Here is a 19,279-nt window from a genome sequence, read left to right as displayed (position 1 = left end):
AGACCTTGTTACAATTTGAATCCTCAATTAGTTGGAATATTTGACTTCGGGTATAAGGATAATTTGACGAAGACTCTCGCACTTTGTATTTATGACTGATGGACTAATATGGACAAAACCGTATGGACATATCAAATAATTCAGGACAAAGGACAATTAACCCATGGTACTAAACTAAAAACAACACGTCGAACATCATGATTATGGAAGTTTAAATAAGCATAATTCCTTTATTTCATATTTAATTGCACTTTTAATTATCGCACTTTAATTTATTATCATTTTATTTATTGCACTTTTATTTATCGCAATTTCATTATTGTCATTTACTTTACGCTTTAATTTAAGTTATATTTATTTTTAATATTTTTACATTAGGTTTTAACTGCGACTTAAGTTTTAAAATCGACAAACCGGTCATTAAACGGTAAAAACCCCCTTTTATAATAATAATACTACTTATATATATATATATATATATATATATATATATATATATATATATATATATATATATATATATATATATATATATATATATATATATATATATATATATATATATATATATATATATATTTATATTTATATTTTTACAAATATAGTTTTAGAAATATAGCGTTAAACTTGGCTAAGATCCCTGTGGAACGAACCGGACTTACTAAAAAACTACACTACTGTACGATTAGGTACACTGCCTATAAGTGTTGTAGCAAGGTTTAGGTATATCCACTCTATAAATAAATAAATAACTTGTGTAAAATTGTATCGTATTTAATAGTATTTTGTAGTAAAAATATAACTATTTTGTATACACCTCTACGCACATCAAGTATTTTTAGCGCCGCTGCCGGGGAAAGATAAACGCCGAAAGCGCAACGCTATATAAAAAAAGATTTTTATTAAGTCTTAGTTTACTTTTGTAAAAATACGCTTTTGTAAAAATACGTTTTAATTATTAAAAACACAAAAATATAAAAAGAAAAACAAAAAATATATATTTTTAAGAGTTGTTCAAAATATATAAAATTATGAATATTTTTATTTCTATTTTTTTTAAATATAAGTTTTATTTAAGTTATATAAATATTTTATATAAATTTAAAAACAAAAAAAATATATATATATAAAAGTTTACGGGCCGATCACTGTTGAAGCCCATAATCTGGCCTGGAAATTTAATCCATGCAACCGCATGGAGTTTTAACTCCAATCTCATGCGATCGCATGACTGGATCTGACACGCCGAAGTTGACCTAGTTCTGTATTAATTACGGGTATTAATTATTATTATTATTCTAAACCCTAATTAGGGTTAATTAATTAAATAATTAATTTAGTTTTTAGTTTTAATTTGTATTTTTAGTTTTAATTAGTTTTGATAAATTATAAAATTAATACTTTTATAAAATAAATAATATAAAAATAATATTTTTATAAAAATTGTACTTTTTACAACTTTAAGTTTATTTTTATATTTTGTATCTTTTTATTTGTTTTAGCGTAATATTTGTATTTTTCGTTCGTATTTAGTTCTAAGTCATAGTTTTTGCTGTAGTTATTTTTATTTCTAGATTTTTAAACTTTGCCGTAAAATCCCTTAAGTACTTTTTCTTTAGACTAAGATTTAGGTGCTTTAGAATTTTGCGACGCCGTTTTATAAATTTTAGTACTTTTTAAGTTTATACCGTTTTGGATATAGAATTTCTTTTAAGCTTTAATACCTTTAGACGTAAGTTTTAATTTTTAGTTTTTAGACTTTTAAGTTTAGACGTGCTACGTTCTTTTTATTATTTTTCGACCTTTTATTTTTCAACGTTTTCCGACGCGCTCTTTTTCTTTCTTATTTCACGACGCTCTAGTTTTTAGGACATAGAATTTTTTATTTCTTCTCTAAAATTTCTTTAAATTTCAACTAAAAATTATTTTAAGTGGTTAAATTGATAGACATCTAAAATTTTCTGCTTCGTAGTAATAGTTGGATTTGTTAGTGGCTGAGTTGTGAGCTTCCGATTTAAAGGGTTCTGGCTCCCTGCTACATCTTTTGGCTATTCGAAACGTGGGCAAAAGCAGAAAAGTCTATTAATTTGATAACTTATATAATTTTTATCTTTTATAACTAATAGGATATTCAGTGAATGCACCGAGCAAAACGTTCACCACCTTTTATACGCTCACCACATGTAACCAGATCAAGACATCTAGCCAATATTTTTGCCGTTGAATTTTCTTTAGAATCGTCATCCAGTCGACCAAGTACTCCAATTCAAATTTCCGATAATCCATTTTTTGTACCCGACCTCACAATTGAGAATCCGGAGGATATTCAGGGACAATTCCGAGATCCTGAACCATTAATCTTTCCTCCGGAACCACCAATCATTCAAACAGAGATTGTCGAGGAACAACCCATTAAATCAGAATCCTCTAGTGATTCATATTCAACAAATTCAATAATGGAAAATCTAGAACCTCTAAGTATGGAAGACCGAATGAGAGCTAAACGCACTGGTCAAGGTCACGCAATTACTCAACCAGACATTAATGCGCCATATTATGAAATCAAAGGACAAATTCTACACATGGTAACAAATCAATGCCAATTTAGTGGTGCGCCGAAGGAAGATCCAAATGAACATCTTCGAACCTTTAATAGGATCTGTACTTTATTTAAAATCAGAGAAGTGGAGGATGAACAGATCTATCTCATGTTATTTCCCTGGAATTTAAAGGGAGAAGCCAAAGATTGGTTAGAATCGTTACCTGAAGGGGCGATTAATACATGGGACGTTTTAGTTGAAAAATTTCTTAAACAATTCTTTCCGACATCTAAAGCCATAAGACTTCAAGGAGAAATTGTTACGTTCACACAAAAGCCAAATGAAACTCTATATGAGGCATGGACAAGATTTGGAAAGTTATTAAGAGGATGTCCTCAACATGGTTTAGACACTTGTCAAATAGTAGAAATATTCTGCCAAGGATGCGACATCACTACAAGAAAAGACATAGATATAGCAGCTGGTGGTTCCATTATGAAGAAAACCGCAACTGACGCTTACAAAATTATTGATAACACTGCTTCCCACTCACATGAGTGGCATCAAGAAAAAGATATCGTTAGATCATCTAAAGCAACTAGAGCCGATTCTAGCCATGACTTTGATTCCATTTCCGCAAAGATAGTTGCTGTCGAGAGACGAATGGAAAAGATGACTAAAGATATCCACTCAATACGAATTAGTTATGAGCAGTGTGGAGGACCACATTTGACAAAAGATTGTCTCAGTATTGAACCAACAATGGAAAAAGAGAGAATGTTTCATACATGAACCAAAGGCCTGGAAATAATTATTAGAATAATTATCAACCGCCAAGACAGATCTACAATCAAAGTCAGAATTATAACCGAAATGTTCCATACAACAACCAACAAGGTCCTAGCAATCAACAAGTATCTAACAATACTTACAATCAGCAAAGACCTATTTTTTCAAAACAAACCACCACAAACCGATGATAAAAAGCCAAATTTAGAAGACATGATGTCAAAGCTAGTTGAATCTCAAATGCAGTTTTTCACATCTCAGAAATAAACCAATGAACAAAATGCTCAAGCATTTAGAAATCAACAATCTTCTATTCAAAATTTGGAACAAGAAGTAAGTAACCTAGCAAGGTTGATAGGTGAAAGAAAATCGGGAAGTCTACCTAGTGATACAAATGCTAACCCCCGGAATGAAACAGCTAAAGCCATTACCACAAGAAGTGGTGTTACACTTAAACCACCTGAAATACCTGTAATTTCTGAGGATGCTATTCCTACTCCACAAGAAACACAACCTGAGCAAGATAAGGAAAAAGAACCGGTAGTTGAAAAGGTTAATGAAGATAACACAATTAAGGCTAAACCTTATGTTAAACCATACCAACCACCACTTCCTTACCCGAGTAAAATGAGAAAAGAAAGACTTGAAGCCGAGCAATCCAAATTCTTGGATATGTTTAAACAAATAAATATTAATCTTCCTTTCATTGATGTGATTTCAGGAATGCCTAGATATGCTAAATTCTTGAAAGACCTAATCACAAATAGAAAGAAAATGGAAGAACTCTCGGCTGTTACTATGAATGCTAATTGTTCTGCAGTGCTGTTGAATAAGATACCAGAAAAATTACCTGATCCAGGAAGTTTCACAATTCCATGTTTTCTGTGACGACCCGGAAATTTCCGACCAAATTTAAACTTAATTCTTATATGATTCCGACACGATAAGCAAAGTATGTAATGTTGAGTCTAGAAAAATTTTGAAACGATGTTCATATATTCAATTGACCTTCGACTGCTCTCGACGATTCACGAATAATTAATTGTAAATAGATATGTGTGAATGTATATAAATAATATTTTGAAATATAATTTGATGTATTATATGTTGTCGTTATAAAAAAAAATTTATAAAATAAAAATAGGATATTATAATAATTATTATTTAAAATATATCTCTATATATAAATAAAGTATATTAAAAATAAATATTAAATGTTTGTAATACTCGTTTAATGTTCCGATTGATATTAAGCAAGTTAAATTCGAACTTATGTAATTTTAAAATAAAAGGTGATCCGGAAATGAATTATATAAGTTATAGGCTTATTACAAGTATACTTAGAATCTAATTATGTAATTTTAACATTTTTAATATTTTACCCATAAATGAGAGGGACAGTTGATGTAATTTTTATTTAACAAATTAGTGATCGAATTTTATACCATAATGACTAAAATAAATAAATATAATTTCTGTAACAATTTAGAATTTTTCTAAAGACTTTTTATCCATCACTGTTTTTGCACGATACACAGTCTGTGATAAACTGTCGCTACAATAAGTTAATTGGAAGGCTACTTATTATTCATTGTACACGTTTAATAATAAATATAATATAATATAATTTCACATCCTTGAATTCATATCCTAACTTTATGTCAATTTTCAATTTGCCACAGTATAATTGACTAACTATTTGTGTTTCATCCAATCCTCCTAATCACGACATATAGATAATATACATGAATTCACCTTTTAAAACAACTTGTGCCTACCTTTAGTCATTATCAACGAAATATATATATATATATATATATATATATATATATATATATATATATATATATATATATATATATAAAAGTATCACCACCAATTATGGGAATGGACATGCTTGTTTTATTGAGTAATTGAAAGTACAAATATTTTTATGAATGGTACAAGCTCGTATGCATAAACTCCTAAAAAGAAATGGAGGCCATCGATTATATATATCATGAATCTCAACCCATTCTCATACGCATAGCATGGTGAAGCATGACTTGAATCAACGAAATGTGAACCTGCGCATAGTACATGCTAGGTCTATACATACGCTATATCAATGCCCCGGTGCACACTTGAAGTCGTCGTATGTATGCATGAATACTAGCGCATATATACATATAGGTATGATCAACCGAGAACTCAACTATCACTACCACTTTATTTTCCAGCTAGACCACCACTACTACTACCATTTCACCACCCATCAAACACTATCTTTAATGATTTCCGTTTTTCTGTTTTTGATAGAGAAATACCATAACCACCATCATCATCTTGTTAAATTGTGTTCATTTTCTACTTCTATTTGAATTACAAAGCCGCCACCAATTCTTGTTGTTGTTCATGACCACCATCGAGCTACCCACTGTCATCACCACTTTAAACCATTACAACCCGAACCCCAACATCATCGGCTCATCACCTCCACTATCAACAACCGCCACCACAAACCATCAAAGCACAAAACCCATTTATTTTTCTTTCTTTTCTTCCTGTTAAAGCCTTCGGTCCAGACCCAAACCCACAACCCATTTATCATCAAACCTTTAAAACCATGTCACGATTGCATTGTATTTTTCTGTTTCTTATTATCGAACACCAAATCAAATAACCATCAATAAAACATCAAACCTTCAAAGTTTTTCATTTGTTACTGCTGCTGCTAATTAATTTATGTTTCAGTAAACCATAACCAAAGTAACCCTCTCTCGATCACTGCTACAGGCTGCTGTTATACTATTTCTTTTATTATCTTTCGATTATAGACGCTGCAACTATCACTATCATTAAGATGTTGCTACTGCTCGAACCACCGCTGCTATACGGTTTCTGTTTCAATCGAAGATACATGATGATGGTTATGTTAATGAATGGTGATGTTGGTGAACGATGATGATGACCTTGATAATGATATACGTATAACGATAATTAAGATAATGATGTTAACACTAGGATAACGATGATGATGCAATAATGGAGATGATGTCGAGTGATGTATGTAACGAGTATGAATGCGATGTTATACGATGAATGATGATAATGGATATTGATGATATTATGATGATGAATACGAGTGAAAAGATGAACGAAACCCTTTTTCTTCTTGTCGGCCACAATTAAAAAGATGATACGTTAATAAATAAATTTGTATATCGGCCTTTTTTTCCCAAATCATGAAACATGGGCTGCAGTTCCTACTTGGGCCATTTCCTTTTTAACTTCCTAGTGGGCTTACGGATCACTAATGGACTACAAGATGTATTGGGTCCAAAAGAAGAAGAAAACATATTATTGGGTTATATATGTTTCGGTTATATATTAAAACAGGATTGATGGATGGTGCAGTTGGTCATTAGGTCTTTTGTGTGAGCGAGTGGTCATGGGTTCGAGCCCGGTTTAGGGCATTCTTTTTAGAACAAGTTTATAGAGGTAGTTTCCTTACTAAAAATTATTTCTATTAACATTTATATTATTGTGAATATTAATATTATTGTTATTATTAAGTATTATTATTACTATTGTTAATAATAGTAAGTGTTATGAAAAGTATGACCTTTATTATTATTATCACTAACATGTATTATCAATTAGGATTATTATTATTATTATTATTATTATTATTATTATTATTATTATTATTATTATTATTATTATTATTATTATTATTATTATTATTATTATTATTATTATCTTGATTATTAACTAATATGATGTAGAAAAAAAATATATATAGATTTAGAACTATTAAGATGGAAGTAAATATGGATGCTATAAGTAAAAATCATAAAACTTAATCGTTATTATTTTTAAGTATTATTTTTTTATCTTTATTATTATTACTATCATTATTATCATTAATAGAAAAATTGCTATATTCATAGTTATTATTATTAGTATTACTACCAATAGGTATTTTTATATAAAAATACATTATAAGAATATTAATATCACATATCACTATGATTTGATTATTAACAAGATAGTAACTAAGCTATATATCAAATATATCAATTAATTGGTACATATATATTTCATCATATATAAAACCTAATATAAATTATTATTATTATTATGATGTTATAATAAAAGATAAACACGAGTTAAATAAAATATATAAATTAAATATATCTATATCTATATAACAAATAATTTAATAAGTATATTATTAAAAATAATAAATATATTTATTCGATTACGATTATGTGTGTTAATATATATACAAATGATATAGGTTCGTGAATCCGAGGTCAACCCTGCATTGTTCAATATAGTCATATGTATTTTTACTACAAAATACAGTATGGTGAGTTTCATTTACCTTTTTACCCTTTATATTTTTGGGCTGAGAATACATGCGCAACTTTTATAACTGTTTTACGAAATAGACACAAGTAATCGAAATTACGTTCTATGGTTGAATGATCGAAATTGAATATGCCCCTTTTTATTAAGTCTGGTAATCTAAGAATTAGGGAACAGACACCCTAATTGACGCGAACTCTAAAGATAGATCTATCGGGCCCAACAAGCCCCATCCAAAGTACCGGATGCTTTAGTACTTCGAAATTTATATCATGTCCGAAGAAGGATCCCGGAATGATGGGGATATTCTTATATGCATATTGTGAATGTCGGTTACCAGGTGTTCAATCCATATGAATGATATTTTTGTCTCTATGCATGGGACGTATGTTTATGAGAAATGGAAATATGAAATCTTGTGGTCTATTAAAATTATGAAATGATTATTTATGTTAAACTAATGAACTCACCAACCTTTTGGTTGACACGTTTAAAGCATGTTTATTCTCAGGTATGAAAGAAATCTTCCGCTGTGCATTTGCTCATTTTAAAGACAGTATTTGGAGTCGATCATCGCAATGGAACCAGTTATTGGTGACTTCGTCCAGATGGTTTAGGACGGGTCCTTTCAGTTGGTATCAGAGCGGTGGTCTTAGCGAACCATGTCTGCATTAGTGTGTCTAATTGATAAGTCGTTAGGATGCATTAGTGAGTCTGGACTTCGACCGTGTCTGCATGTCAAAAGATTTGCTTATCATTTTGTGAAAAAAAATTACCTGCTTATCATTTTTAGATAATCACTTGCTTATCATTCTTAGTCTAGACACGTTTTACTGTATTGACTGCATGAATAGTGTATAGACAAAATTCATATCTTAGCGTATCTGCTACTTCATATCTTAGCGTATCTGTTACTGTAACTTTGCCTGAAAACTTCCGTAGATTCCTCCGTAACTTATGGAATTTTAGTATTATATATGCATATGTAAATTATGTATTGCAGGGTACTAATCTACATCCTATAATCTATTCTTATCGAAAATCCTTCATCTGATCGTACGAGATGAATCCTACAACCAGTTCGAGTCCCTCAGATTCCGATAGCTATTCCGATAGTTATTCCGACAGCTATTCCGACATAGATGTTCACCTAAGCTCCGAAAATAGCGTCATCGGTATGAATCAACCAATCAGCCATTATCACTTCATCTGATGGGTTCGTAGTTGACTTAATTAATGGAAACGCGCAGAAGGTAATCCCTTCCATCAACCGAATTCACCTCTTGACAATAAACCTGAAGCGTTTACCGGCGAACCTGTTCGAGACACCATTTTCAGTCTCATTCCCAGGGTAACTCGACAAGATCATATTCAATCCACAATTCTAAACCTTATTCATCCGCTCATTCCGACCGACAATCATCCTGGAGTAATAAGTCAACGAACTTCGCGCTCGAATAATAAATTCGAAGAATATGGTGCAAAATGTACCAGCTTCAGCAACATCACCAGCACCAACAGTACAATCAATAACAGCACCAGTACCATCAACAATCTATGCTCCAATATTATCATCTGTACTTTGAGTATGATCTTCGTTCGAGATGTCGAATATGTAATCTCTAAAGTTTTAAAGATTATTTATTCTAGTTCCAACCGAAAAGCAAATGAGTTTAATATTATATTAACTCATTAAATCCATGAATACATCTGAAGAAAATATATATATGTATATATGTTTTCATAAAGATTGTAATTAAAAATTCTCTTGTACAAACTGTTAATGGTGAAAATATTTTAACGGGTAGGTAATACTCGAGGACTATTTAAATTTCACATTAGTAAGTTACATTGTACGTTCTTCGAATCTGTTTCAACAGTCATATACTATCCTACTTACATCCACCGATATACAAATCCGTTCACCACAGAATAACCATATTCATCCAATTACATATTTGGATTTTGACCTATCAGAATCCAACAAGTGGCATAATGAAGAAATATTGGACACAATAAAAATTGATTAGAAACAGATTAATTAACAATATGAAATTCTATTAAGAATCCACGCTAACAAAATCCTAGCTAACTGTTCCTAGCTAACTGTTAATTTCGTATTACCATTTAATTATTGTAATTTATTTATCGTAGTTTATTTATCGCAATTTACATTCTCGCAATTTTAATTATCGTCATTTAATTTCTGTTATCTATTTTACGCACTTTAAATATCGGGACACGTATACAAGGTTTTGACATATCATATCGACGCATCTATATATATTATTTGGAATCACCATAGACACTCTATATGCAGTAATGATCGAGTTCTCTATACAGGGTTGAGGTTAATTCTCAAATAATATATATACTTTGAGTTGTGATCGAGTCTGAGACATGTACACGGGTCACGATATTTATTAATTAATTCAAATATTATAAATTAAACTATATATAAATTATTAGACTGTTAACTGTGGACTATCGACTGTGGACTAATAACATTGGACAACTAAAATGAATTAAAATATTATTTATAACATATGAAACTTAACATTTCTTCAAGTTTGCCACTTGATATCATTTTAAACCTCATTTGTATCTTGATGATTACAATCTGCGTTCAAACCTTTCATGATTCTTGAAAACACCTCAATCGATTGGATGAATCAACCGCACTTCATCTACGAAAGAAAAGATTTATGCGTATAGATATGCACCGGAGAAACTCTCAGCAACTGAGTAAAAGTTTAACACGTAGCCGCGTCAGATCCTTTGGCATTTATTAGCAAAAATAACTTTGAGATCTCTCTTCAAAGTAGCCAATTTAGTCACAGCTCCAGCAAGTCAACTTCGACTTTTCATTCGAAGTAGTCTTACTATAATCCTGATATATACGATTACCCTTTTGATACCGGAGAATTCTTTTATATTCCACCATATTACCAGCAGACGTACCAACAACCTCGATGCTTCTTGGCTTAAATCTCTCTGATAAATCATTATAGTTATTCATTGAAACCCTATCATATACACATCCGCATCTTATAATGAGAACTGCCATAACAATTACTGAGAATCAGCAATCAGTACTTTGAAAACTCACAGCATATCTACATCAACAGTTATATATATGACATTTATTTCTTAGAATTATGATCTCTCATTATGAAATTCTGAAAAGCACCCAGTCACAAATCAATACTCTGAATTTTGAAAAAGCTGAATGAAGCAGCAGAAACTGTAGATAACCGTAAACGACCTTAATCGTCGGAAATTCTATGATAAAGAATAGTATGTTGGAAAAGCTCAGAAAAGTTGGAACTGAAAAACGGATTGAGCTAACCACGAAAGAGACCAAGGATAAATACAAGGACCATACCCTATATTCAAAGAATCCAGGTAATCCTAGATCCGATGAAATCTTCAACGAATGTCTTTCTCCGAGGTCATGTTAAAATCTTGCGGAAAATTTTTCTTCATCAACCTTTGAACTTAGAAATTCCAAAATATCATCATAAATATCTTCGATATTTCTGAGGATATTTTCATAAATATTCTCGTCCGAAATTATATACCTCTTCGTGTTATCTGTAATACATTATACTGGAAATTTCTGTAAAATCTAAGTATAAACTATGAATGAATTCTGAAGTAGTGTTGGGAACTGAAGCATGAGTTAGTATAATATAATGACACTTGATCAACGTGATTATATTACAGTAAGTCATGCTGATTTTCTAATGAAGCGTGATGATTCACAGACCATAACGTCATCATGTGCCATGTTACACGACTTGTTCAATCTGTTCAACCTTCAAACATATCAAGAAAATATATTCTTGATAGTTCTATTCTTAGTGGTTCTGGTAATTTGACAAATCAAATCGTGCTATTACATTCTTTCTTGTTTAGAACATTAAGTTCATTCAAAACTCCATACTTACAAATTCTGGATCATTACTCGCTTTACTAGAGGCCAGGAGGATAATAAAAAGGCAAAGAGCTCCAAATTATAAAGCCCAATAACAACATGGAGGTTACAAACCGTGGATATTAATACGAATAGCAATATAAAGACACGGTAGAATTAAGAATAGTATCATCCCAAGGTAATAGTAGAAGTAAACAGATTCTTCTGGTGGAAGATTAAAAAGAAAGATGACAGAAAGGATAATTAGGAAAATATCAATGATTAGAACTGGATGAAGCATTTTCAAAATTTTTTAGAAGTAAGAATTAAGAATGAAAGTATAGAAAATGGGAGTGGTGGAAAATAATGAAACGGAAAAAGTTTAATTTATAATGGAAATATCAGACAGAGTAATCGATGCAGATCACCGTATTTAATTATAGAGATCTTAATTTCCTTACTCGCCAAAGAATCAAATCTTTTAAATTTTGGAAATTTTCTTTATATTCCTTGAGTTCCGGAATTCAACCAAAATAACGTCAAAAGTTAAATTTCAATCTCAATCTTTTATGATAACTCCACTCGTACACTTCGAGTAATCGAAATGTTTTATTAGTATTATTTAATGGTGATAAAACTTTATTTATCAACCCATATTAGTCATGAAAACATTTTTATTGTTAGCCATGACGACCTCACTCAAATTTCGGGACGAAATTTCTTTAATGGGTAGGTACTGTGACGACCCGGAAATTTCCGACCAAATTTAAACTTAATTCTTATATGATTCCGACACGATAAGCAAAGTATGTAATGTTGAGTCTAGAAAAATTTTGAAACGATGTTCATATATTCAATTGACCTTCGACTGCTCTCGACGATTCACGAATAATTAATTGTAAATAGATATGTGTGAATGTATATAAATAATATTTTGAAATATAATTTGATGTATTATATGTTGTCGTTATAAAAAAAAAATTTATAAAATAAAAATAGGATATTATAATAATTATTATTTAAAATATATCTCTATATATAAATAAAGTATATTAAAAATAAATATTAAATGTTTGTAATACTCGTTTAATGTTCCGATTGATATTAAGCAAGTTAAATTCGAACTTATGTAATTTTAAAATAAAAGGTGATCCGGAAATGAATTATATAAGTTATAGGCTTATTACAAGTATACTTAGAATCTAATTATGTAATTTTAACATTTTTAATATTTTACCCAAAAATGATAGGGACAGTTGATGTAATTTTTATTTAACAAATTAGTGATAGAATTTTATACCATAATGACTAAAATAAATAAATATAATTTCTGTAACAATTTAGAATTTTTCTAAAGACTTTTTATCCATCACTGTTTTTGCACGATACACAGTCTGTGATAAACTGTCGCTACAATAAGTTAATTGGAAGGCTACTTATTATTCATTGTACACGTTTAATAATAAATATAATATAATATAATTTCACATCCTTGAATTCATATCCTAACTTTATGTCAATTTTCAATTTGCCACAGTATAATTGACTAACTATTTGTGTTTCATCCAATCCTCCTAATCACGACATATAGATAATATACATGAATTCACCTTTTAAAACAACTTGTGCCTACCTTTAGTCATTATCAACGAATATATATATATATATATATATATATATATATATATATATATATATATATATATATATATATATATATATATATATATATATATATATATATATAAGTATCACCCCCAATTATGGGAATGGACATGCTTGTTTTATTGAGTAATTGAAAGTACAAATATTTTTATGAATGGTACAAGCTCGTATGCATAAACTCCTAAAAAGAAATGGAGGCCATCGATTATATATATCATGAATCTCAACCCATTCTCATACGCATAGCATGGTGAAGCATGACTTGAATCAACGAAATGTGAACCTGCGCATAGTACATGCTAGGTCTATACATACGCTATATCAATGCCCCGGTGCACACTTGAAGTCGTCGTATGTATGCATGAATACTAGCGCATATATACATATAGGTATGATCAACCGAGAACTCAACTATCACTACCACTTTATTTTCCAGCTAGACCACCACTACTACTACCATTTCACCACCCATCAAACACTATCTTTAATGATTTCCGTTTTTCTGTTTTTGATAGAGAAATACCATAACCACCATCATCATCTTGTTAAATTGTGTTCATTTTCTACTTCTATTTGAATTACAAAGCCGCCACCAATTCTTGTTGTTGTTCATGACCACCATCGAGCTACCCACTGTCATCACCACTTTAAACCATTACAACCCGAACCCCAACATCATCGGCTCATCACCTCCACTATCAACAACCGCCACCACAAACCATCAAAGCACAAAACCCATTTATTTTTCTTTCTTTTCTTCCTGTTAAAGCCTTCGGTCCAGACCCAAACCCACAACCCATTTATCATCAAACCTTTAAAACCATGTCACGATTGCATTATATTTTTCTGTTTCTTATTATCGAACACAAAATCAAATAACCATCAATAAAACATCAAACCTTCAAAGTTTTTCGTTTGTTACTGCTGCTGCTAATTAATTTATGTTTCAGTAAACCATAACCAAAGTAACCCTCTCTCGATCACGGCTACAGGCTGCTGTTATACTATTTCTTTTATTATCTTTCGGTTATAGACGCTGCAACTATCACTATCATTGAGATGTTGCTACTGCTCGAACCACCGCTGCTATACGGTTTCTGTTTCAATCGAAGATACATGATGATGGTTATGTTAATGAATGGTGATGTTGGCGAACGATGATGATGACCTTGATAATGATATACGTATAACGATAATTAAGATAATGATGTTAACACTAGGATAACGATGATGATGCAATAATGGAGATGATGTCGAGTGATGTATGTAACGAGTATGAAGGCGATGTTATACGATGAATGATGATAATGGATATTGATGATATTATGATGATGAATACGAGTGAAAAGATGAACGAAACCCTTTTTCTTCTTGTCGGCCACAATTAAAAAGATGATACGTTAATAAATAAATTTGTATATCGGCCTTTTTTTTCCAAATCATGAAACATGGGCTGCAGTTCCTACTTGGGCCATTTCCTTTTTAACTTCCTAGTGGGCTTACGGATCACTAATGGACTACAAGATGTATTGGGTCCAAAAGAAGAAGAAAACATATTATTGGGTTATATATGTTTCGGTTATATATTAAAACAGGAATGATGGATGGTGTAGTTGGTCATAAGGTCTTTTGTGTGAGCGAGTGGTCATGGGTTCGAGCTCGGTTTGGGGCATTCTTTTTAGAACAAGTTTATAGAGGTAGTTTCCTTACTAAAAATTATTTCTATTAACATTTATATTATTGTGAATATTAATATTATTGTTATTATTAAGTATTATTATTACAATTGTTAATAATAGTAAGTGTTATGAAAAGTATGACCTTTATTATTATTATCACTAACATGTATTATCAATTAGGATTATTATTATTTTTATTATTATTATTATTATTATTATTATTATTATTATTATTATTATTATTATTATTATTATTATTATCTTGATTATTAACTAATATGATGTAGAAAAAAAAAATATATAGATTTAGAACTATTAAGATGGAAGTAAATATGGATGCTATAAGTAAAAATCATAAAACTTAATTGTTATTATTTTTAAGTATTATTTTTTTTATCTTTATTATTATTACTATCATTATTATCATTAATAGAAAAATTGCTATATTCATAGTTATTATTATTAGTATTACTACCAATAGGTATTTTTATATAAAAATACATTATAAGAATATTAATATCACATATCACTATGATTTGATTATTAACAAGATTGTAACTAAGCTATATATCAAATATATCAATTAATTGGTACATATATATTTCATCATATATAAACCCTAATATAAATTATTATTATTATTATTATGATGTTATTATAAAAGATAAACACGAGTTAAATTAAATATATAAATTAAATATATCTATATCTATATAACAAATAATTTAACAAGTATATTATTAAAAATAATAAATATATTTATTCGATTACGATTATGTGTGTTAATATATATACAAATGATATAGGTTCGTGAATCCGAGGTCAACCCTGCATTGTTCAATATAGTCATATGTATTTTTACTACAAAATACAGTATGGTGAGTTTCATTTACCTTTTTACCCTTTATATTTTTGGGTTGAGAATACATGCGCAACTTTTATAACTGTTTTACGAAATAGACACAAGTAATCGAAATTACGTTCTATGGTTGAATGATCGAAACTGAATATGCCCCTTTTTATTAAGTCTGGTAATCTAAGAATTAGGGAACAGACACCCTAATTGACGCGAACTCTAAAGATAGATCTATCGGGCCCAACAAGCCCCATCCAAAGTACCGGATGCTTTAGTACTTTGAAATTTATATCATGTCCGAAGGAGGATCCCGGAATGATGGGGATATTCTTATATGCATATTGTGAATGTCGGTTACCAGGTGTTCAATCCATATGAATGATATTTTTGTCTCTATGCATGGGACGTATGTTTATGAGAAATGGAAATATGAAATCTTGTGGTCTATTAAAATTATGAAATGATTATTTATGTTAAACTAATGAACTCACCAACCTTTTGGTTGACACGTTTAAAGCATGTTTATTCTCAGGTATGAAAGAAATCTTCCGCTGTGCATTTGCTCATTTTAAAGACAGTATTTGGAGTCGATCATCGCAATGGAACCAGTTGTTGGTGACTTCGTCCAGATGGTTTAGGACGGGTCCTTTCATTTTCTGGGTAATCTTAGTTCAATAGAAGCATTGGCAGACTTAGGTGCTAGTATAAATTTAATGCCGTATTCACTATACGCTAAACTAGACCTTGGAGAATTGAAACCAACACGAATAAGTATACAACTAGCCGATCGATCAGTAAAATATCCTAGAGGGATAATGGAAAACATGCTAGTTAAAGTTGGTACTTTAGTATTTCCAGTAGATTTTGTTATTCTGGACATGGAAGAAGATTCTCGAGTTCCTCTCATATTAGGAAGACCATTCTTAAACACGGCTAAAGCAATAATAGACGTGTTCGGTAAGAAACTAACCCTAAGTATAGAGGACGAGAGTGTTACCTTTTCAGTTGATAGAGCAATGCAACAACCGCAATCTGCAGATGATACATGTTATTATATTCAAACTATAGATTCACATGCAGAATTGTTAGAAGAATTTCCAGAATTACAAGGAACGGGAGAATGTTCTTTAGGAGAAGTAACTAAACCAATTGATGAAGCTAAAATATTAGCTACACTTATGGTTAATGGATATGAAACAACAACAGAATAAATTCAAATGCTAAAAGAAGAAGACAGATATCGATATAAATCATCGATAGAAGAACCACCGACATTAGAATTAAAACCACTTCTAAACCATTTAGAATATGCTTATTTACATGGTGAATCTGAATTACCTGTAATAATATCATCTTCTCTTACTGAAAATGAAAAATCTCAACTCATTGCTGTGCTAAAAGCTCATAAACCAGCTATTGCATGGAAGATTCATGATATTAAAGGAATAAGTCCTTCGTATTGTACACATAAAATCCTTATGGAAGAAGGTCATAAAACATATGTGCAACGCCAACGAAGAATAAATCCTAATATGCAAGATGTTGTTAAGAAAGAAATTATTAAACTGCTTGATGCTGGTTTAATTTATCCAATTTCTGATAGTCCAAGGGTAAGCCTAGTTCAATGCGTACCTAAGAAAGGTTGCATGACTGTCATCACAAATGAAAAAAATGAACTTATTCCTACTAGGACTGTAACAGGATGGCGTGTTTGTATTGATTATAGAAAATTAAATGACTCCACCAGAAAAGATCACTTTCCCTTACCTTTCATTGATCAAATATTGGAAAGATTAGCCGAAAATAGTTACTATTGATTTCTTGATGGTTTTTCCGGATATTTTCAAATTCCAATAGCACTCGAAGATCAAGAGAAAACCACATTCACGTGCCCTTATGGTACTTTTGCTTACAAACGCATGCCATTTGGACTTTGCAACGCCCCTGCAACCTTTCAAAGGTGCATGATGGCGATTTTTCATGACATGATAGAAGAATGCATGGAAGTTTTCATGGATGACTTTTCAGTCTTCAGTGATACATTTGAATCATGTCTAGTTAATCTTGAACGAATGCTTATTAGATGCGAACAATCAAATCTAGTACTTAATTGGGAGAAATGTCATTTCATGGTTAAAGAAGGCATCGTTCTTGGTCATAAAATTTCAAAGGAAGGAATTGAAGTGGACAGAGCTAAAGTAGATGTAATTGCTAAACTTCCACATCCCACCAATGTTAGAGGAGTTAGGTGTTTTCTAGGGCATGCCGGTTTTTACCGACGTTTCATATAAGATTTTTCTAAAATTGCCACTCCTATGAATAAACTCCTAGAAAAAGATGCTCCATTCATCTTTTTAGATGAATGCATCAAATCTTTTAATATTCATAAAGAGAAACTCACTAATGAGCCGATCATGATAACTCCAAATTGGAATCTACCATTTGAACTTATGTGCAATGCAAGTGATTTTGCAATGGGAGCCGTTTTAGGACAAAGGATTGAAAAACGATTTCAACCTATTTATTATGCTAGTAAGACATTACAAGGAGCACAAACGAATTATACAACTACTGAAAAAGAACTCCTTGCTATTGTCTTTGCTTTTGACAAATTTCGTTCATATCTCGTTCTAGCTAAAACGGTGGTTTATACCGACCATTCTGCTCTTAGATACCTATTTTCGAAACAAGATGCTAAACCACAATTAATCCGTTGGATCTTACTCTTACAAGAGTTCGATATTGAAATCTTTGACCAAAAGGGAGCAGAAAATCTCGCAGCTGATCATCTTTCTCGTCTTGAAAATCCCGAATTAGAAGTTCTAAATGAATCGGCCATACAAGACAACTTTCCTGATGAATATCTATTGAAGATAGATTATAGTGAAATTTCATGGTTTGCAGACTATGTAAACTACTTAGTATGTGGATTCCTTGAAAAAGGATTGTCGTACCAAAAACGAAAGAAATTCTTTAGTGATATAAAACACTATTTTTGGGAAGATCCACATTTGTTTAAAAGTTGTCCCGATGGAATAATACGCCGATGTGTATTCGAAGATGAAGCTAGTCAAATCTTAAACCATTGTCACACAGGACCAACAGGAGGGCATTATGGGCCTCAGCTCACAGCAAGAAAAGTTTACGATGCTGGATTCTATTTGCCTACAATTTTCAAAGACGCACACCTTCTTTGCAAATCCTGCGATGCTTGTCAAAGGGCCGGAAAAATAAGTCAACGTGATGAAATGCCACAAAATGTCATTCAAGTATGGGAAGTATTTGACGTTTGGGGTATTGACTTTATGGGTCCATTTTCAAAATCTCATAATAATCTCTATATTCTTGTTGCCATTGATTATGTATCTAAATGGGCGGAAGCACAAGCTCTCCTAACTAACGATGCACGAGTTGTAGTTAACTTTTTAAAACGTCTTTTTGCATGGTTTGGAACACCGAAAGTTTTAATAAGTGATCGGGG

General features: G+C 31.0%; 1 non-coding gene across 1 annotated transcript; it reads right to left on the bottom strand.

Annotated features, from left to right (window-relative positions):
• Nucleotides 1-2,840: 2,840 nt before the first annotated feature.
• LOC139845977 (small nucleolar RNA R71) lies at nucleotides 2,841-2,947 on the bottom strand. The gene has a single exon (XR_011758726.1). It is a non-coding gene; the product is annotated as a small nucleolar RNA R71 (small nucleolar RNA).
• Between the last annotated feature and the right edge of the window lie 16,332 nt (nucleotides 2,948-19,279).

Source organism: Rutidosis leptorrhynchoides, chromosome 4 (assembly GCF_046630445.1).
Source record: "Rutidosis leptorrhynchoides isolate AG116_Rl617_1_P2 chromosome 4, CSIRO_AGI_Rlap_v1, whole genome shotgun sequence".
Classification (NCBI taxonomy): Eukaryota; Viridiplantae; Streptophyta; class Magnoliopsida; order Asterales; family Asteraceae; genus Rutidosis; species Rutidosis leptorrhynchoides.
Note: the sequence above shows the minus strand (reverse complement) of the source record. Positions and strands in the feature narration are given on the sequence as shown.